A 22,949-nucleotide genomic window follows, 5' to 3' on the forward strand; every position below is an offset into this window, starting at 1 on the left:
AGGCCCATAAAATGCATAAAAGCAACACTTGCAGGACTTACCTTACTGCCTACTTTAAACTGTAGGTTGAAACATACATGGTAACTAAAAACAATGGAAGTACCCTTAAAAGAGCAGGAGGGAAACATGGATCTACTTTAGCTAAGCTGTATATCTCACTTACTTCAACCTTCTTAAACATAAATTTCAAATTCAACCTTTACCCATATACTCAAGAAGAGGCAAGAATGGAGAAATCAATCACTTCCTCTAATTTTTTTATTTCATCTCATTTTCATCCTAGAATTAGCAGATTAGTGTTCACGATTCTTCAATTCTCTTTCCTTCCTGACATTTGATAGCAACTTACTGTTCCTGTTCAAAAGGTGGTGAGCAGTTAAGACTTCTCATCTGTTTACTTCTGACCCCCAACTCTGACTCTGAATTGCACAAGTATACCAGGTCAACAAACTTTCTCCAGCCTGCATTCTCACAGATCTGAAATGGTTTGGAGGCCTGTGTTTCTCTTTCCTTTATCCTCTTTGGGTTTACTTTGGAGGATAAATCACAGTTTCTCATACCTTATGGCAGTGTGTCATAATAAAATATTTCATACCTGATGACCTTTGAGCATTTCTTATTCAAGATTCATGAAAGCTTAGCATGAGATATGTCTAATGATCTCTGTGTAAACACACTGAAAGCTCCCTCCTACAAAGACACAGGCAGGTGGAAGACATATTTTCGACTCTCTGTCTTCAATCTGAGTGTCACTGGCAGTGGCTGACAGGTCTCATTTGCTAAATAAAGTACAATGTGTCAATTTGAAATAAATGTAAATTATCACCTTTCTTCCTTGTTAATTAACATCTGATTAATGCAATGCAGGCAGTTGTTGCAAGTATAGTAAGAGAATGGCTTTTGTTACAAAAACAAAACAAAACCCCTCAAATATAAATCATGGTCTGCCTCATCCATTGAACTTTGGGTTAGAAAGGTTATTTGGAATGATTTGTTCAGTTCGAACCTGGGCAGATGTTCACATCTCAGGCTCTTGATAAATGAATCCCAACAAGTGAATAGTAAAAGGTACTGATACTTTAGAGGTAAGAGATAGCAGTGGAAGGACCTAGACTCATGATAAATCATGAAGGACTAAATGCTAGGCTCTGTTTCATGAATATCCAAGAAAACTAACTCAACAACTATGCATGTTACTTAAGGAACAATTTTGTAGGCTAAAAGATGAACTTTCACATGGACCTCCCTCTTCTAGAGATTTAAGAAATGATGTATGGGTACAAGTAAAGGTTTACAGGATAAAAAGAGTGATGGAGATAATTTAGAAGGCATATCATAAAATGACAAAACTTAATTCATTATAACCTAGAACTTCATTTGGTTAGTTGAGCAATTCCAGTTGAGCTATTGCAAATCCTGAAAGATGATGCTGTGAAAGTGCCGCACTCAATATGTCAGCAAATTTGGAAAACTCAGCAGTGGCCACAGGACTGGAAAACGCCAGATTTCCTTCCAATCCCAAAGAAAGGCAATGCCAAAGAATGGTCAAACTACCACACAATTGCACACATTTCACACGCTAGTAAAGTAATGCTCAAAATTCTCCAAGCCAGGCTTCAGCAATGCGTGAACCATGAACTTCCAGATGTTCAAGCTGGTTTTCGAAAAGGCAGAGGAACCAGAGATCAAATTGCCAACATCCGCTGGATCATGGAAAAAGCAAGGGAGTTCCAGAAAAACATCTATTTCTGCTTTATTGACTATGCCAAAGCCTTTGACTGTGTGGATCACAATAAACTGTGGAAAATTCTGAAAGAGATGAGCATACCAGACCACCTGACCTGCCTCTTGAGAAACCTATATGCAGGTCAGGAAGCAACAGTTAGAACTGGACATGGAACAACATACTGGTTCCAAATAGGAAAAGGAGGACATCAAGGCTGTATATTGTCACCCTGCTTATTTAACTTCTAGGCAGAGTACATCATGAGAAACGCTGGGCTAGAAGAAGTACAAGCTGGAATCAAGATTGACGGGAGAAGTATCAATAACCTCAGATATGCAGATAACACTACCCTTATGGCAGAAAGTGAAGAGGAACTAAAAAGCCTCTTGATGAAAGTGCAAGAGGAGAGTGAAAAGTTGGCTTAAAGTTCAACACTCAGAAAACTAAGATCTTGGCATCTGGTCCCATCACTTCATGGGAAATAGATGGGGAAACAGCGGAAACAGTGTCAGACTTTATTTTGGGGGTCTCCAAAATCACTGAAGATGGTGACTGCAGCCATGAAATTAAAAGACGCTTACTCCTTGGAAGGAAAGTTATGACAAACCTAGATAGTATATTTAAAAGCAGAGACATTACTTTGCCAACAAAGGTCCGTCTAGTCAAGGCTATGATTTTTCCAGTGGTCATGTATGGCTGTGAGAGTTGGACTGTGAAGAAAGCTGAGCGTTGAAGAATTGACTCTTTTGAACTGTGGTGTTGGAGGAGACTCTTGAGAGTCCCTTGGACTGCAAGGAGATCCAACAGTCCATTCTCAAGGAGATCAGCTCTGGGATTTCTTTGGAAGGAATGATGCTAAAGCTGAAACTCCAGTACTTTGGCCACCTCATGCGAAGAGTTGACTCATTGGAAAAGACTCTGATGCTGGGAGGGATTGGGGGCAGGAGGAAAAGGGGACAACAGAGGATGAGATGGCTGGATGGCATCACCAACTCAATGGACGAGAGTTTGAGTGAACTCCGGGAGTTGGTGATGGACAGGGAGGCCTGGCGTGCTGCAGTTCATGGGGTCACAAAGAGCTGGACACGACTGAGCGACTGAACTGAACTGAACTGAAAGTAGCTACCAATAGTTAAAGAATCTGTTACGTAATGGAATTTTTAGAATTAAAAGGAATATGGATATTATCACACGTAGTTGAGATTATAAGAGGTAAAGTTATTTTCATAAAGAACACAGTTATTTAATGGCACAGTCAGGTATAGAATACAAGCTTTCAGACTCTCAAGTACAGTGTTCTAATTTATTTCTAATTTTTCTTCCCCTTCTTTTATAAACATTCTTCATATATGTTGATTTCCTAAAATAATACTTTTGAAAAACTGGAAATTTTCTAACCTTTCACAAAAATATCTTCTTTTAAATACATGAGTCCACTTTTTTAAACATGGTGTTTTAAATGCAATAATTAACTGATTCTTTCATTTGTCAATATTTTTGAAGGGATAAAAATGTGAATTTTGACACCACAAAACTATTAAGTATTTCTAACAATATTTGGTTGCTATTTTTTCTGTGTATATTTCATATAAATTCTAGGAATTATGCTCATATAATTTTGAAAGTGGCAAAGACAGGTTTTAAGATTCAGATCTTAACAGTAACAAGATTTGGTTGCTGTTTTTTCTGTGTATATTTCATATAAATTTTGGGAATTACATAATTTTGAAAGTGGCAAAGACGGGTTTTAAGATTCAGATCTGTTTGAATTCAAAGGTGATAAAACAAATGGTCTCACTACAACTAGAATGGATCATACTTTTACAATGTCTGAATAAGAATTGTATTCATTTATTTATTCAACATATAGGGCTCTAATAACCAGACAATAAAAAGGGCCTAAAGTTCTAGAAAACAATCAGTTGCAAAATTAGACAGTATGCAAAGTGTAAATACTTTTACTCTCTAAAACAATATCAAATACACCCTTATCTGCTTTCCTTAAGGCAGTCAGAAGTAGTGAACACAAAAGACAGTTGTCATCTGTTCCACAAAGAGATATGTATATGATGATGGTAACCCTGTAATGAGCCCTCCATTTAATCTGATTGCCTCTTATTAAGTGTGTGGATATAAGATGAAAAAAAAAATCACAGATTCAGAATCTTCTAAACTTAAAGCTGATTCTCTTTCTATAATGGCACTAGACTCAATAAGTAAGAAAGTTGATAAAGTTAGTAAAGTGTCTACTAATAATGATGTTTGGAAGTGGTAGACATTTCAGTCAGTAATCCTAAAAACCTATAACTTCACAGGCATAAGTACCAGAGAACGTTTTGAATGACCCAGCAATGTATAGTCAACAAATCCATCCTATGCCTATTCTTACAAATCATTTAGAAAATATCATGGTGCTCTGGAAAGTGTACAGACTATAAGATAAGAGACACTGATGAAGTACTAATGTTGTAGTTACGCATTCTGGGAAACAAACTCACTCAGAAGGACAATGCAGATAGTGGAGTGCAGTTTATTACACCGGCGGGCCCAAGGCAGAGTCTCCTCTTAGCCAAGGACCCGGACCAGTTTTTGTGAAAACCTTACGTACCCTAAGTGTAGGTGCACAAACCCACCTCCCAAATTCCCTGAAACTAGTCTGAACAAAGGAAAAAGAAAGATACAATCAAAATTAACCCGTGATTCATGTTCCTTAAGAATAGGTAGTTAACAGCGGACAATTATCAATAGGCCCTTGGTCATACCCCGATAAGCATAACAGAATGTATAATTATATTTGGTTACACAGATAATTAGGGTATTCTTTTAGGCAACGGAGAGCCCTTGGGCTCTTCCTTCCAGCGGCCTGGTTTTCCAGTTGGTATGTCTTTTCCATAGATGCTGGGCATATAGCTCAAAGTCCACAGTCCAGCCCAAGATGGATTCCTGCTTTCAAGATAGTCTGTTCTGTTTCCTCCTTCAATGACTCAACAATTCATTTCTACCATTCATAAACTGAATCCACAAGAAAATTTCCTAGAGGAAAAACTCATCAGATGAATGCTTAGAACTCTGCATTTATGTTTAATGCTCTAAAATACATTGCAAGGCTGGTAGTACTATTAAAACTTTAACAACAGTACTAAGGTTCAAATGAAGTTTAACAAATCCATTTAAGAGAGTTGAGAAGGAAGATACTATGAGTTCAGGGCCTACCTCTTCTACTACACTTGTCTTTATATAAGAAGGACAATACTATATAACTATATAACTCTGGAGTTTGCTACAGGACTACATTTAAGACAAAATTTTTTTTATTTTTAATTGGAGGATAAATTGTTTTACAATGTTGCATTGGTTTCTGCCATATAACAATATGAATCAGCCAGGACTACATTTTTCAAAATGCAAATGACAAGTGTTAACATCTTTCTACTCTTCCTCAATCCATACTCAAATCCACTCATCTTGAAAATATGGACACTGCAGTAAAATCCGATATAACAAGTAAACAGTTGTTTCTTCCCTGAGGACAGAATGTGTGGATTGAAGAATTAAGTAAGAGAATATAATGCTAGAAATTATCAAGATACTAAGGCAAAAGGAGAAAAATAAATGTTTCACAGTAGCCAAGATTCTTAATATGGTTGAAAAATTCTGTATTGAGGATCTAAACACAGGAGACTGAGACAGAGTCTCTTGGATGAAGAACAATAAAAGTAGGCTGTTTATCTAACATGCTGGGCTTTTCTTCGATTATCTAATTCAGATTTTTAACTTATCATTATGCCTTAAGCCTAGGTAGTTAACAGTGGACAACCATCAATAGTTGGTCATACCCCAATAAGCATAATAGAATGTATGATTCTATTTGGTTACATAGATAATTAGGGTATTCTTTTAGGCAATGGAGAGCCCTGATTTTTTTTTAATAAAAAACCAATAGAGATTTATTATGCCCCATATATGTGATAAACATTTTTTAAAGAGGAAGAAGATATGTCTCCCTGCTAAAAAGTCCATATTAGAAGCCAAAAGTAAGTCAAAATGAATCTATAAGAAGATAATGAGCCCAATTCTGGCTATTAAGAAATAATTTATATTGGATATGGACTTCTACTGACTGTAAAAAAGAACACAACATCAGACACAGCTGTTTTTAGGCACTGAACATCAAACAGAATGATGACCTTGGAGATAGAAAAAAAAAAGTGAACATTCATCCAATTTTTCTAACTGGAAGTACCTTCTCTACAAAAGAATGGAGGTGGAGCCTATGAAGAATTCTGTCTTGTTAAGCTAAGGAGAAAGTTATTGAATCTGCTGGAATATGTAAGTGAAAGACAAGAAAAAGTTGGCAGCGATAAGGAGCGTGGAAAACTTTTAGAGTTAATGATATGTCATTTGTCCATGTTTGGGTTGCAAATGTGTAAGTGAAAACACTATGAAAACTATCAAAGGGACATTCTTTCAGTGATAGAAACTGGAAAAAGATTCTTGAAGTCTCACCATGCTGGGAGATATTGAAACCCCAGTTTTGCAAGAATAAAGTGATCCCTATGAGCCCTTTATGCATTCAATGCCATCAGAACCTGGAATTGATGAGCCCTTTGTGCATTCAAGGACATCAGACCACGTCCTAAAGTAAGGGACACACTAGCACTAAAGACAAAAACAAAATATACTCATTCTCATATAGAGTAAAACCAAACCTACCCTAATAAAAAAAAAAAAAAACAGGGGCAGGAGGAGGGAACCTCATAAGATGTTAATATCTTTTCAGAATCAAATTCACAAGTTTCTAAATGAAGATAACATAATTCATACTACCTACATCAAACCATTAACAACAACCATTATATAATAAGTAGTCATATGTGAAGCAGCAGAGAAAAGAAAGCCAAAGTCAAAAATGAAAGCTATCAATAAAGAAAAAGCATAGAAAAGAAATCTGGAACACTTAATATAAATCTGTTCAAGGATGTAAAGGAAACTCATTATTCACAACTGGTTCTTTTAATATATTTTATGCTTATATGTTTATTAATAACTGTAGTCTGGGACAGCCAATGCCAGCAGGTTTGCATTGTAAGAAAAATAGTGGTTAATTCTTCAGGCTGAAATAAAATAAAATCCAGATAAACATGTAAACCCACTGAGAAAAGTAAAGGGATATTTATTCTCTTAGTTAATTAAAACTAAAATATCAACAACATATTCTGAAATTTATAACATGTATAATAACATAGCAGTAGAGAATCAGCCTGCCAATGCGAGAGACATGGGTTTGATCCTTGGGTCAGGAAAATCCCCTGGAGAAGGAAGTGGCAACCCACTCCAGTATTCTTGCCTGGAGAATTCAATGTACAGAGGGACCTGGTGGGCTACAGTCCATGGGGTCTCAAAGAGTTGGACACGACTTAGCAACCAAAACAACAATAACAGAAAAGGAGAAGTGGCTAATGAAATTAAACTGTTGTATAATTCTTAAATCTTACAAGTATTGCAATGCAAAATGTAAGTAGAATGTGATAAATTAAGTTGCATATTATGCTGCTGAGTCAACAGACACACAGACACACTACAGAGTTGTAAATTTTAAAAAGAGCAGAATAATTAAAACTGAGTACTAAAAATATAAGAGTATTCCATTAATCTGAAAGAGGGTGGAGAGACATAGGATATGTAGAAAGTAATAGCCTGACGGTTGATATAATCACAAAAATATCAATAATTATTGCATATTTTAAATTGCCCAAATTCTCAGTGAAAGCTAAATTATAAGATTAAAAAGTGATACCTAGTTTTATGCTGACTACAAGAGAAGTATAAAGACAACCATAGCTTGAATTAAAGGGATGGAAAACTTATGCCCTGCAGACATGAAATATAAGATCTGGAGAGACTATAGTAATAGTAGACAAGGTAGGCATTTCAAGAGATGGAGAAGGAAATGTTATAATGCTGAAAGGGTAAATATTTCTGGAAGACATGAAAATAACAAATGTGCACGCAACATAAATAAAGTTTCAAAATAAATGAAGTAAAACCTGACAGAATTAAATGGAGAAATAGATAAATCTTTAACCACAATAAGAGTTTTTAGCAATTCTCTCTCAGTAATTGATAGGGAAATACAGAAAGGATGTGTAAGATTTGAATAATAATGCCAATTAATTTGAACTAAAGAAATTAACAGGACAACATCCTCAATAACTGCCAAATACATATTAGATGATGCTGTTAAAGTGCTGCACTCAAATAAGCCAGCAAATATGGAAAATTCAGCAGTAGACACAGGACTAAAAAAGGTCAGTTTTCATTCCAATCCCAAGGAAGGGCAATGCCAACCAATGTTCAAACTACTGCACAATTGTACTCATTTCACATGCTAGCAAAGTAATGTTCAAAATTCTCCAAGCCAAACTTCAACAGTATGTGAAATTAGAACTTCCAGATGTTCAAGCTGGATTTAGGAAAGGCAGAGGAACCAGAGATCAAATTGCCAACATTTGATGGATCATAGAAAAAGCAAGAGAATTCCAGAAAAACGTCTACTTCTGCTTCATTGACTACTCAAAAGTCTTTGATTGTGTGGATCACAACAAACGGGAAATTCTTAGAGATGGGAATACCAGACCACCTTACCTGCTTCCTGAGAAACCTGTACGCAGGTCAAGAAGCAACAGTTAGAACCGGACAAGGAACAATGACTGACTCCAAATTGGGAAAGGAGCACATCAAGGCTATATACTGTCACCCTGCTTATTTAACTTATATGCAGAGTACCTCACGTGAAATGCCAGGCTGGATAAAGCACAAACTGGAATCAAACTTGTCAGGAGAGATATCAATAACCTCAGATATGCAGAAGATATCACAGTTATGGCAAGGGTGTTATCAGCCAAGAGAAATTAAAGAGCGTGTTGATGAAGGTGAAAGAGGAGAGTGAAAAAGCTGGCTTAAAACTCAACATTCAAAAAATGAAGATCATGGCATCCAGTTCCATCACTCCATGACAAATAGGTGGGGAAACAATGGAAACAGTGACAGACTTTATTTTCTTGGAGAAAGGATTCATTTAAACAAATCATGCTGGAACATCAAAATAAATACATGGAGAAAAATGTACTTTGACCTCTACCAAACACCAAAATTTGAGATCAGGAAAAAAAAAACAGAGCTAAATTTTGATTTTTTACAAGAAAACTAGAATAGTTTAATGACCATCAAGTAGGCAAATATTTCTTTATTTTTTATTTTTTGAATGTCTATTTTATTTATTTTTATGTTTTTAATTTAAATTAATTTTATTTTTAAACTTTACATAATTGTATTAGTTTTGCCAAATATCAAAATGAATCCATCACAGGTATACATGTTCTCCCCATCTTGAACCCTCCTCCCGCCTCCCTCCCCGTACCATCCCTCTGGGTCGTCCCAGTGCACTAGCCCCAAGCATCCAGTATCGTGCATTGAACCTGGACTGGCATCTCGTTTCATACATGATATTTTACATGTTTCAATGCCTTTCTCCCAAATCATCCCACCCTCTCCCTCTCCCACAGAGTCCATAACACTGTTCCATACATCAGTGTCTCTTTTGCTATCTCGTACACAGGATTATTGTTATCATCTTTCTAAATTCCATATATATGCATTAGTATACTGTATTGGTGTTTTTCCTTCTGGCTTACTTCACTCTGTATAATAGGCTCCAGTTTCATCCACCTCATTAGAACTGATTCAAATGAATTCTTTTTAATGGCTGAGTAATACTCCATTGTGTATATGTACCACTGCTTTCTTATCCATTCATCTGCTGATGGACATCTAGGTTGCTTCCATGTCCTGGCTATTATAAACAGTGCTGCATTTACTTTCACTTCTGGTTTCCTCGGTGTTTATGCCCAGCAGTGGGATTGCTGGGTCATATGGCAGTTCGATTTCCAGTTTTTTAAGGAATCTCCACACTGTTCTCCATAGTGGCTGTACTAGTTTGCATTCCCACCAACAGTGTAAGAGGGTTCCCTTTCCTCCACACCCTCTCCAACATTTATTATTTGTAGACTTTTGGATAGCAGCCATTCTGACTGGTGTGAAATGGTACCTCATAGTGGTCTTGATTTGCATTTCTCTGATATTGAGTGATGTTGAGCATCTTTTCATGTGTTTGTTAGCCATCTGTATGTCTTCTTTGGAGAAATGTCTATTTAGTTCTTTGGCCCATTTTTTGATTGGGTCATTTATTTTTCTGGAGTTGAGCTGGAGGCGTTGCTTGTATATTTTTGAGATTAGTTTTTTGTCCGTTGCTTCATTTGCTATTATTTTCTCCCATTCTGAAGGCTGTCTTTTCACCTTGCTGATAGTTTCCTTTGATGTGCAGAAGCTTTTAAGGTTAATTAGGTCCCATTTGTTTATTTTTGCTTTTATTTCCAATATTCTGGGAGGTGGGTCATAGAGGATCCTGCTGTGATGTATGTCGGAGAGTGTTTTGCCTATGTTCTCCTCTAGGAGTTTTATAGTTTCTGGTCTTACGTTTAGATCTTTAGTCCATTTTGAGTTTATTTTTGTGTATGGTGTTAGAAAGTGTTCTAGTTTCATTCTTTTACAAGTGGTTGACCAGTTTTCCCAGCACCACTTGTTAAAGAGATTGTCTTTAATCCATTGTATATTCTTGCCTCCTTTGTCAAAGATAAGGTGTCCATATGTGTGTGGATTTATCTCTGGGCTTTCTATTTTGTTCCATTGATCTATATTTCTGTCTTTGTGCCAGTACCATACTGTCTTGATGACTGTGGCTTTGTAGTAGAGCCTGAAGTCAGGTAGGTTGATTCCTCCAGTTCCATTCTTCTTTCTCAAGATCGCTTTGGCTATTTGAGGTTTTTTGTATTTCCATACAAATTGTGAAATTATTTGTTCTAGCTCTGTGAAGAATACTGTTGGTAGCTTGATAGGGATTGCATTGAATCTATAAATTGCTTTGGGTAGTATACTCATTTTCACTATATTGATTCTTCCAATCCATGAACATGGTATATTTCTCCATCTATAAATTGCTTTGGGTAGTATACTCATTTTCACTATATTGATTCTTCCAATCCATGAACATGGTATATTTCTCCATCTATTAGTGTCCTCTTTGATTTCTTTCACCAGTGTTTTATAGTGGTGGGCACAAGGGTGCCCACTTTCACCATTACTATTCAACATAGTTTTGGAAGTTTTGGCCACAGCAATCAGAGCAGAAAAAGAAATAAAAGGAATCCAAATTGGAAAAGAAAAAGTAAAACTCTCACTGTTTGCAGATGAAATGATCCTCTACATAGAAAACCCTAAAGTCTCCACCAGAAAATTACTAGAACTAATCAATGACTATAGTAAAGTTGCAGGATATAAAATCAACACACAGAAATCCCTTGCATTCCTATACACTAATAATGAGAAAACAGAAAGAGAAATTAAGGAAACAATTCCATTCACCATTGCAATGGAAAGAATAAAATACTTAGGAATATATCCACCTAAAGAAACTAAAGACCTATATATAGAAAACAAATATTTCTTAATAGGGTGACAAAATGTATCTGAAAATGATTAATTGTATTTCATCAATATTAAAAACATTATCAAAATATCATTTAGAAAGTAGAGAAGGGGTACAGACCCAGAGGAAATACTTAAGATGTGTACATCTGACAAAGGGTTTTTCTGGATTATATAAAAATAAATCTTACAAGTCAATAATGAAAAGACAACTCAGTAAGAAAACAGATTAATAGGAATAACAGAAGAAGCAAACAGATGATGTATATATCTTCACAAAAGAAAATATAGAAACGAATGAATATAAGAAAAGACATTCAGCAATATTAGTCCCAGGGAAATGCAAAATAAAACCAGAATGAGATTCCCCTTCACACTAGCAAGGCTAACATTCCAAAGATTGTCAACACCAATGCTAGAGTTGCTAAAGATCTGGAGGAAATAGCATATATCCAGGATGAGATATAAAATTATACAAAAACTTTTGACAACAGTTTATAGGTGTTGTCATGCACCTAACACAACCCAGCAATTTTCTTTCCTGATAATTATCCAAGAGAAATAAAAACATGTGTCCACAAAAACACATATCCAAAAATACATAACTGCTACAATCTAGAAATAATCCAAAAGTCTACCAATAGAATGGAGACTCAGCATGTAATAATATATACACACAAATATTGTGCTGTGCTTAGTCACTCAGTCATGTCTGACTCTTTGTGACCCCATGGACTATAGCCCACTAGACTACTACTGCTGCTGCTGCTAAGTCACTTCAGTCGTGTCCGACTCTGTGCGACCCCATAGACGGCTGTCCACCAGGCTCCCCCATCCCTGGGATTCTCCAGTCAAGAACACCGGAGTGGGTTACCATTTCCTTCTCCAATGCATGAAAGTGAAAAGTGAAAGTGAAGTCGCTCAGTCGTGTCTGACTCTTAGTGACCCCATGGACTGCAGCCTACCAGGCTTCTCCACCCATGGGATTTTCCAGGCAAGAGTACTGGAGTGGGGTGTCATTGCCTTCACTCAGACCAAAAAAATGAACTACTGAGATATGCAACAATATGTACGAATTTCAAAACCATGCTTAGCAAAAGAAACCAGATACAAAAAAAAAGTCTGTAAGCCCTGATTGTGTTCAGATGAAGTTCAGTAACAGGCAAAACTAACCTATGATGATGCGAATCAGACCAGTGGCTGTCTCGGCATTCGGGTGAGGTACTAATTAGAAGGGACACAAAGGCACTTTCTAAAGAAATGAACATATTCTATATCTTGAATGAGGTACAGCTACATTTGTGTAGAGATGCATATTTAAGAAATAAACACTTAAGATCTGATATTTTTTTCCACCTCTGTGTTCCATGATAACATTTTGGTAGCTTGAAATTGGATGTGATGGACTTATACATGGAAATCAGGAAATTCCACAAATCAAGGTTTATTTTTCAACAAACCACTGCCAAAATCCCTTCCTTTCAAAGTGATTCATGATATAACAAATAAAAGTCTTAGACTATTGGTATCCAGCTATTCTGTGGACTGAGCCAAAGAAATCCTACCTGCAGCAAGTGAGAGAAGAGAAATAAAGGAGATACTCAAAGAAAACCAAAGAGGCTGAATCAAATATCCAACAGATCAGAAGAAGGATAGCACCACTGATAGAAAGAGGATGAACAGGGAATTCCAGTTCAATGACTTTGGCTAGCTGCTATACTTCTAAACTCACTGAACTACCTCTGAAGAGGTAGTAAAAGGTAAATTTCAAAAGAAGTAAAAAATGCTGGCAGTATAAAGTTATCAAATGCCATTATCAAAATAGCAAAGAAGCTAATTTTATTTTGGTCATTTCCTTCACAGCACCTACCATTTCCTAACATAATATCACGTATTTGCTCATTTTATAGCTGTCACCTCATTATAATGAAGGCCAAATCTTTGTCAGACCTTTCAGTATAATAACGCCAGCACCTAGACCATCTAACATGCTGTAGGTGTGTGTGTGCATGCTAAGTCACTTCAGTCATGTCTAACTCTTTTGCAATCCCAAGGACTGCAGGCCACCAGCCTCCTCTGTCCATAGTATTCTCCAGACAAGAATACTGGAAGGTTGCCATGGCATCTTCCCGACCCAGGGATCGAACTCATGTCTCTTACATCTCCTGCATTGGCAGATGGGTTCTTTGCCACTAGCACCAACTAGAAGCCCAACACACTGTAGACAGACAATAAATATTAGAGGAATAAATAAATAAACAAAAAGAAACAGATTTCTACGGAAGATGGGGTTAATGTTCTATTTTCCAGTAGGTCAGTAACTATAGAAAGAAGAAATCTAGTCATTGATAAGGGACTCCTGCTGACTTTGAGATGTAGGCAGGATAAGTCTGGCACAAATGTATAGAATGCAGCAGACTCTGGGTTTGACTTTTTAGGGGTAACAGAGTATAGACACATAAATCTTCAGTAAAGGTAGTAGTTATTGCCTAAAAGTAGCTTTAGGCCAACGTTTTAGTTTATTTTTACTTGTCCTTTTATCCCTATGCCACTTGAGCCTAAGTTCATTATTTTATCCAATTAAAGAGAAAACATTACGAGCATATACTGATGTGAGAAAAGAGCTATCAAGTGGTTCATAGAAGGAAAATTTTAACAACAAAGAACAGGATCTAGCAGCACACACATTCACAGAATTACTCATCTTCTGTGAACTCTAGTGAACACAGACCACAACAGAATCACTGATTCTGCAAACTTGAGCTTATGTTAAAAGTCGTAATGGAGGAGCCTGGTGGGCTGCAGTCCGTGGGGTCGCTAAGAGTCGGACACGACTAAGCAACTTCACTTTCACTTTTCACTTTCATGCATTGGAAAAGGAAATGGCAACCCACTCCAGTGTTCTTGCCTGGAGAATCCCAGGGATGGGGGAGCCTGGTGGGCTGCCGTCTATGGGGTTGCACAGAGTCGGACACGACTGAAGCGACTTAGCAGCAGCAGCAGCAGCAGCATTTTCATTAGTCTCAAGTGAGGCTATCAACGTTCACTTCAAGCATAACTTCATTTCTTTACAAAGAGAAAAAAAAAAAAGTGAAGCTTCCAAATTTTCAAGCAATGTGGAAAAAGTTCAGTGTTTCCTGTTCCTCACATCCAATGTGATCGCCTTCACAGAAAATCCCTCAATAAAAAGAAGTCTACCCTCCCCCCAAAGATCTCATTGATCACAAGTTATGTTCTTGATGTAATTTGTTCATTTTCAGTAAAGATGTCAAGTTCTGCCTGAAGGAAAACTGCCTCAAGAAAAAAATTAGAGGAAAAAAAAAACTTAGAATGGAATCGTTTCATCTTGAATAAATAATCTTATATTGAAAACAGCATAACTTTCCTGGGCAATGTACAGATTTTATTTAATAGTACACTTGTGTTTTTCATAAAAACTCAATGGAGATGGGAGAAAAAGTACATCTAAGGTTTCATTCCACCACATGTTCCCACATTTACAATGGTGATAAGTGAAAGGCAATTCAGATCCTATATATCCTTTCCCTTTATCCCATTCAGTAAGACAGGTCAGAATGAATGGACATTACCAACCATCTCTGAGTCAACTTCATAGGAAATTTCACAGATGATAGCTCAATTCAATCCTCACAGTAAGCATCTGAGGTAGTTCATCAGAGATCATGTCAAAATGGTGGTGTCTTTTGATATATTTTTACAAAGGGAGATGGCAGAGACCCAGAAGCCCTGGAACAGAGCTTGGTCCACAAGCAGCTACCCCTGCTACCACTGGAAAAGCATAAACATACTGTCATACCATCAGTAAATAACAAAAAGAATATGCTATTAATAGGTGGACCTTGGATTCCTCCTCCAGTATATATACCCTAGCTGATCTAAACTAGTTTCATGTAGGCAGGCATTTTTGCCTAGACTAAATGCAGAGACAGAACAAGCCAGAAGGAAAGATTCTTTACAATCCTGAGCATATAAATATGCCCCTTGACCTATGAGTTATATCAGACTCCCTTTATCTATATATTAAAACATGAAAAAAATGCAAAGAAAGTCAAAGATGCCCGGGCTTCTATCCAGGAAGAACTGGGTATTTCTCTGGCTCACCTTTTGAACCTCTTAAATATAAGAGCAACAGAGAGGGCAATGGCTGTGCCATTTCTAAGAAACAGAGATTTCTTACATTCAATTTCTTAAAAATAAGAGGCTTGGAAAATTGGCACTCACTTACAAGCTAAATTTTAACTCTTTCCATTAACACAAAGGTATAAATAGTTAGGATTGTTTTCATTTTTATTACAAGCAACACAATCACTGGATTGCTGAAATTAAGAACATGTGTTTGGGCTTCCCTGGTGGCTCAGATGATCAAGAATCTGCCTGCAATGCAGGAACCTAGGTTCAATCCCTAGGTCAAAGAGATCCCCTGGAGAAGGGAATGGCAACCCATTCCAGTATTCTTGCCTGGAGAATTCCATGGACAGAATCTGGTGGGCTGTAGTCCAAAGGGCTGCAAGAATCGGAGATGACTGAGCAACTAACACACACACACCCCACATATTAATTCATTGGAAGGACATTTCAGTATCACATAACACATAGCCAAGACTCAAGAAAAGATGAAATAGGTGGTTTGCCAGTACCCTAGTCCCACACAAGTTGCTCTATAGTTTGACTTTCCCATATCCACACTTTAATATTTTTCCCCAAATACATGGAATTTTTTGTAGCATACCAAATGTTCATTCGGAGAAGGCAATGGCACCCCACTCCAGTACTCTTGCCTGGAAAATCCCATGGACGGAGGAGCCTGGAAGGCTGCAGTCCATGGGGTTGCTGAGGGTCGGACACGACTGAGTGACTTTACTTTCACTTTTCACTTTCACGCATTGGAGAAGGAAATGGCAACCCACTCCAGTGTTCTCGCCTGGAGAATCCCAGGGATGGGGGAGCCTGGTGGGCTGCCATCTACAGGGTCGCACAGAGTCGGACACGACTGAAGCGACTTAGCAAATGTTCATTGTGCACTTCCAGCCATTGCACTAACCCTTGGCTTTTATTTCCCAATTTTTCTTGATTTTCTAATCCATACTCATCTTTCAAGCATCAATATATAGACTATGTTTCTATTTACAAGTCTTCTGTGACATTTCACATCCAATGTCCTTTCTCTTGTCGTATCACCATGTGAATACCTTTATCATATAATGAAAGTGTGAGTCGCTTAGTCACATCTGACTGTGACCCCATGGACTGTAGCCCACCGGGTTCTTCTGTCCATGGAATTCTCCAGGCAAGAATACTGGAGTGGGTAGCCATTCTCTTCTCCAGGGGATCTTCCCGGCCCATAGACTAAGCCTGGTCTCCGTCATTAGAGGCAGATTCTTTACCATCTGAGCCACCAGGGAAGCCCACATAATAACAAACACCTACATCAATGAGAGTGCAGGTTAACCAATCATATGCCAGTCTCTGTGATAGTTAATTAAATCATTTTATCTCATCTTTGCAGCATATCTGTTTGATGCTGTGAGATGGAAATACTCATTTGATTATTTCTTCCTAACAAAACCTTTCTTATTTATTCCACAAAATTAAAGGCCAGGTAAGTATCACATGTTCAAGCTTTTCATCTACCTTACCCATATTTTCCAAGTACCAGTTCACACCAAAGAACAAACTTCCAAATTCCTATCAGCACTGTCATAAAATGTTGCTTTATAACTCAACTTAAATTCATGTGAGAATTAGTTCAACCATCTCAGTGGTGTACACTTTTGTTTTATATTCTCCATCACCCACATGAAAGTAAAAGTGCTTTCCCCTCCACTTTTCGTTCCTCCTGCATCCATTTATTTTTTTGATTGGGTTAAGATTAAATTTGCATCAAGATAGTTATTTACGTAATCTAATGCAGCTAGGTATGGACGCCAGAATTAGACCCCACCTCTTGCCCTCACAGGACACATAAGCTTTGACAGGTCATTTTTCTTTACTTAATAAATGCAGAACATCAGACTTTTGTCTATCAGATTGTCATGAAAATGAAAATGTTTGACACATATCAGGACTTCATTAAATACTTAGGATCTAACTCTCCATTGCTAATATTGCCAATAAATATACAGAAAAATCAAACAAAAATTAGCTTGAGGGAGTATACGAGTGTTTCCCTATTTATAATCTGTTGTATCACACTTTAAGTATAGTTTCTTTACTTCTGACTTTTAATTAGTTAGCAAAAATGTGATAGAAGTTATTTGTTCATTATTGAGACTCACTAAATATTTTCTTTTAGCCTGGGTAGAATCAAGTGATTCCACTGCTTCCTGGTCATATTAAAATGGAAATTTTAATTTAACCACCCTACTATTTATATTTTTCTGTTCCTTTAGTTTCAGCTCTTCAATACACTGCCTAGACAGACAGTGACTAGTGCATAGTTACAGATGCGGATTTGAAAATTGTACCTGAGTAATACTTAACAAATATAACTTACAAATTTTAGTGGAGTAGATCTGATCATTGAAATCAGTGCTAATTAGGTCATTAACACATATTGTTTAATTACTTGACATTTACCTCTGCAGACAACACATGTCTTCAACACTTAAACTGTCTCTTCCAAATTATCAACCTCCTGAGCTTACTAGGTGTATCTTAAGAAGTAGAGTTACATATTCAAATTTTTCAACTCCTCTCTGAAGTGTCCCAGTATGCATATTCCATTTTTATGAAATCTCAATTAGCATCTAAGAACATACTTTGAATAATGTTAATTTAGAATGCTCTACTTTCAGAAAGTAATATACTATGCACTGACCACGAAAAAAGTTTCGTGGTCCAAAAGAAAAAAGTTTCTTTGCTATTTTGTGGGCATGTTATGAGCTTCCCTAGTGGCTTTTTACATCAAAACTCCAAAAGTACGGTAGGTTTCAAGTAAAGCTTGATCTATAGTTCAAATTATATCACCAGTACTCATTTTCTCTCAACTCTCCACTGGCCTCAGACTGTCTCCCGGTCTCTACACTATCGACTCTCTGAAGCTACCTCTGGAAAAAAAGAGAAAGAAAGGAAGGGAGGGAGTGAAGAGGAGGGTGAGCAAAGAAGGGGAAAGAAGGGAAGAGAAAGGAGGGAGGAATAACGGGAAATATTAAAGGAAAAGAGAGAGAAAAAAACAAACCTTCATTTGTATTTGTGATATCTATGGTACAAACACTCCCAAGAGGGCCATGGCCATTTCAAGCTATTAGTGTGATGTCATTGAATGCAGGTTAGGTTATACAATCAGCTCTCAGGAGGCAGTTAAGGGCCAGGGCCATCTCCTCTCTGTTAGTTGTAGCCCAGTATTCATATTTTTATATCACTAAGTCTTGGGGTGTAAAGTTTCTTCAGGTAGTTTCTGAGAAAAAAGAAAGGCTTTCTCCCCAAAGCCTTACACTAGTTTGCTAGTATCTCATGAACTCTGATTGGTTTATTTACCCATGACATTTCTGGGGGACTGAAATATATTAATTAGTTGAAGCTAGTCTGGAGCTCACTGCTCTGTGAACCATACCACCCAAATATTTCTCCATTTGGACACAGAAGAGTAAAATCCTCATTCAGAAACAAGGGAATCATTAATTGAAAAAAAAAAAAAAAAAAAGATGGGAAGATAGATGGAAGGAAGAAAACCAAAATAAATAAATAAATAATGCCAACAGGGAACATAAAAGAAAATCCCTTTAGACTAAAACATCAGCACTATACTTGAATGCAAGCTCTATAAATACAGAGGCATTTCTGTCCTCACTTTATTTTTGTTGATACTACTGATAAGTGTTCAATGAACACTTGTTGAATGAAAGTTAAATTGGAGGGACTCCAATATTTTTGACTGTATGAAGGAGAAAAGTTAAAATCTTTATACAAATAACTTGGCTTTTCTCTATTAAAATAGTCCTTGGACTTTGATACATGCAGTTGTATCAATGTCACTAGTTTTGTAAATGGTCCTGTCACTTAGAGTAATTCATATCTTCCTAAATGATTCAGTCGTATTAAATTCTAGCCCTTGAAGGGTTATGCTGAGGTACTAGTGTATTTTTCTCATTTTAACTATGAAAACTGGCCCCATTATCACGCACCAAACAATGCTGTTATCATAAAGGAACCCATTTTAGGATGTTAATAGGTATTTCACTACTGTACCATCCCAACTAATGGAGCATATAGGAGGACTATACAGGATGTTGGAGAATATAAAGATCTGCCAGATAAAGACCCATCTGTGTTCATCCATAGGTACTGCTACAAACATCAGCAGGTCATTGCTGACTAATTTTAGGGCATTTTCTATCTTTTTGAGGAGAACTGAAATATTTTACAAGCAGCAAATAGACAAGCATCTTCTTTTTAGTTTCTCTCCATACAGTGCTTTTGCAAATATTAAAATAACTAGTCAATTGTTTTCTCCCTAGTGTCCTGTGTATTTTGTGGACTATGCAGAGATTAATAGCAGCCTGCAATAATCTGTTGTCCTTTGTGGGGAAAAAAAAAAACTATGCTGCTGTTTCTGGAAAGAAATAATTGGTACATAGCTTATAGAGTCAACGTCTGAATTTAATGGAGCATAAAGGGGTGGTATTTCTCATGAAGGAGGCATATTATCTGTTTAAACAGCTTTCAGTCTTGCACATAAATTAGGCCTTCGACAAGCTTTGGAAAAAGAGAAACCACAGAGTAATGAATTAACATGCTTGCATATTCCTAACAAAGGAACCATCTCTTCTGAAAAGAAGAGAAAGAAAGCTCCAGCGTCTTGGCTACATTTGGAAATCTAAAATTAATTATTGACATTTCCATATTGTTTGCAGCCACTTTGCTTGCTCATTTATTGTAAAATGTATATATGCTAATTGTTTTACGGGAGCTCATAAAACTCAGACTATAAATGAGATAATGTATGACCAATTTATTGCGTTTGCCCTTCAGACATAGAGCTAAACCTGGCATAAATGAAAAGTGGTCAATGCACATTTTGTCAAGGTCTTTCCTTACTCCAGAAAGAAAATGAAATGGTAAAATACTCAAATAGCTGCAGTTGAAAAACATTTTATATTTCTCTCTAAACTATTTCCTTTACCAGCTAAAAACCAATTTGGGGTAGTTTCTAGAATCCATCCTGGTGAATATATTTATGCCAAAAAATGATGAGAATTTATAGACTACAGAATCCAACACTCTTTTCCCATTTACTACAAGTAATACTATACTTCCTATTCTTTGAAAAAGAAACTGAACAAATATCTGCTGTTAAACTTGCACTAAATTTAAGGAAAAATTAATATGAAATGTACTATTCAAGTTATCATTCTCTGTTTATGATAGCACCTATGTCAGCTTGGAAGAACCCATTCAGTTAAGCCCAAACCCCTAGGCAAGACTGCCAATATAAACAAAGGTGACCACTAATCTCCAGGAAAGAAGATTCCAACCTTCTTTGGTAGCTCATTTCCATAGCTAAAGTTAATAACTATTTCACAAAGTTCTTCTTTCTTCCACTGAATTAAAACTTTCCTGCCTTAGGTCAGACACATTCAGTTTCCTTTTATGTCAGTTAAGTTCAGTCACTCAGTTGTGTCTGACTCTTTGTGATCCCATAGACTGCAGCACGGCAGGCCTCCCTGTCCATCACCGACTCCCAGAGTTTACTCAGACTCATGTCCATTGAGTTGGTGACGCCATCCAATCATCTCAATCTGTTGTCTCCTTCTCCCCCCACCTTCAATCTTTTCCAGCATCAGGGTCTTTTCAAATGGGTCATTTCTTCACATCAGGTAGCCAAAGTATTGGAGCTTCAAATTCAACATCAGTCCTTCCAATGAATATTCAGGACTGATCTCCTTTAGGATGGACTGGTTGGATTTCCTTGCTATCCAAGGGACCCTCAAGAGTCTTCTCTAACATCACAGTGCAAAAGCATCAATTCTTTGGCACTCATCTTTTTTTATAGTCCAACTCTCACATCCAAACACGATTACTAGAAACACCACACCTTTGACTAGATGGACCTTTGTTGGCAAAGTAATGTCTCTGCTTTTTAACATTCTGCCTAGGTTGGTCATCACTTTTCTTCCAAGAAGAAAGCATCTTTTAATCTCATGGCTGCAGTCACCATCTGCAGTGATTTTGGAGCCCAGGAAAATAAAGTCTGTTCCTGTTTCCACTATTTCCCCATCTCTTTGTCATGAAGTGATGGGACCAAATGCCATGATCTTAGTTTTCTGAATGTTGAGTTTTAAGCCAACTTTTTCACTCTCCTCTTTCACTTTCATCAAGAGGCTCTTTAGTTCTTCTTTACTTTCTGCCATAAGGGTGGTGTCATCTGCATATCTGAGGTTATTGAGATTTTTCCTGGCAATCTTGATTCCAGCTTGTGCTTCATCCAGGCCAGCATTTCCCATGATGTACTCTGCATATAAGTTAAATAAGCAGAGTGACAATATACAGGTCCCTTGACATATTCCTTTCCTGATTTGGAACCAGTCTGTTGTTCCATGTCCAGTTCTGACTGTTGCTTCCTGACCTGCATACAGATTTCTCAAGAGACAGGTCAGGTGATCTGGTATTCCCGTCTCTTTAAGAATTTTCCAGTTTGTTCTGATCCATATAAAGGCTTTGGCATAGTCAATAAAGTAGATGTTTGCTGGAACTCTCTTGCTTTTTCGATGACCCAACGGATGTTGGCAATTTGATGTCTGGTTACTCTGGTTTTCTAAATCCAGCTGGAACATCTGGAATTTCACAGTTCACAGACTATTGAAGACTGGCTTGGATAATTTTGAGCATTACTTTGCTAGTGTGTGAGATGAATGCAATTGTGCAGTAGTTTGACCACTCTTTGGCATTGCCTTTTGTTGGAATTGGAATGAAAACTAACCTTTTCCAGTCCCGTGGCCACTGCTAAGTTTTCCCAATTTGCTGGCATATTGAGTGTAGCACTTTCACAGCATCATCTTTTAGGATTTGAAATAGCTCAACTGGAATCCCATCACATCCACTAGTTTTTTTGGTAGTGATGCTTTCTAAGGCCCACTTAACTTCGTATTCTAGCATGTCTGGCTCTAGACGAGTGATCATACCATCATGATTATCTGGGTCATGAAGATCTTTTCTGTATATTTCTGTGTATTCTTGCCACTTCTTAATATCTTCTGCTTCTGTTGTGTCCATAGCACTTCTGTCTTTTATTGTGCCCATCTTTGTGTGAAATGGTCCCTTGGGATCTTTACTTTTCTTGAAGAGATCTCTAGTGTTTCCCATTCTATTGCTTTCCTCTATTTCTTTGCATTGTTCACTTAAGAAGGTTGTCTTATCTCTCCTTGCTATTCGTTGGAACTCTGCATTCAAATGGGTATATCTTTCCTTTTCTCCTTTGCCTGTTGCTTTTCTTCACAGCTATTTGTAAGGCCATCTCAAAAACCATTTTGCCTTTTGCATTTCTTTTTCTTGGGGATGGTCTTGATCCCTGCCTCCTGTTCAATGTCACAAACCTCCATCCATATTCCTCAGGAACTCTGTCTATCAGATCTGATCCCTTGAATTTATTTCTCTCTTCCACTGTATAATCATTAGGGATTTGATTAAGGTCAAGTGGTTTTCCCTACCTTCTTCAACTTAA

The 22,949-nt window shown here is 37.2% G+C and overlaps 1 long non-coding RNA gene across 19 annotated transcripts in view; it reads right to left on the reverse strand.

Annotated features, from left to right (window-relative positions):
* Positions 1-22,949, reverse strand: part of LOC147366712 (uncharacterized) — a 409,970-nt gene that overhangs the window by 172,345 nt on the left and 214,676 nt on the right. For 3 of the 19 annotated variants that reach the window (XR_015168989.1, XR_015169014.1, XR_015169003.1), the window contains one exon: positions 4,242-4,759. The exons of the other annotated variants lie outside the window; for them this stretch is intronic. This is a non-coding gene — a long non-coding RNA (uncharacterized LOC147366712). Of the gene's footprint in view, positions 1-4,241; positions 4,760-22,949 lie in introns of those variants that run through there. 19 annotated transcript variants of the gene reach the window in all.

The sequence above is a fragment of the Bos grunniens genome, chromosome 8 (genome assembly GCF_055505025.1).
Source record: "Bos grunniens cultivar Pamir isolate PY7600 chromosome 8, Bosgru_T2T1.0, whole genome shotgun sequence".
Taxonomy (NCBI): Eukaryota; Metazoa; Chordata; class Mammalia; order Artiodactyla; family Bovidae; genus Bos; species Bos grunniens.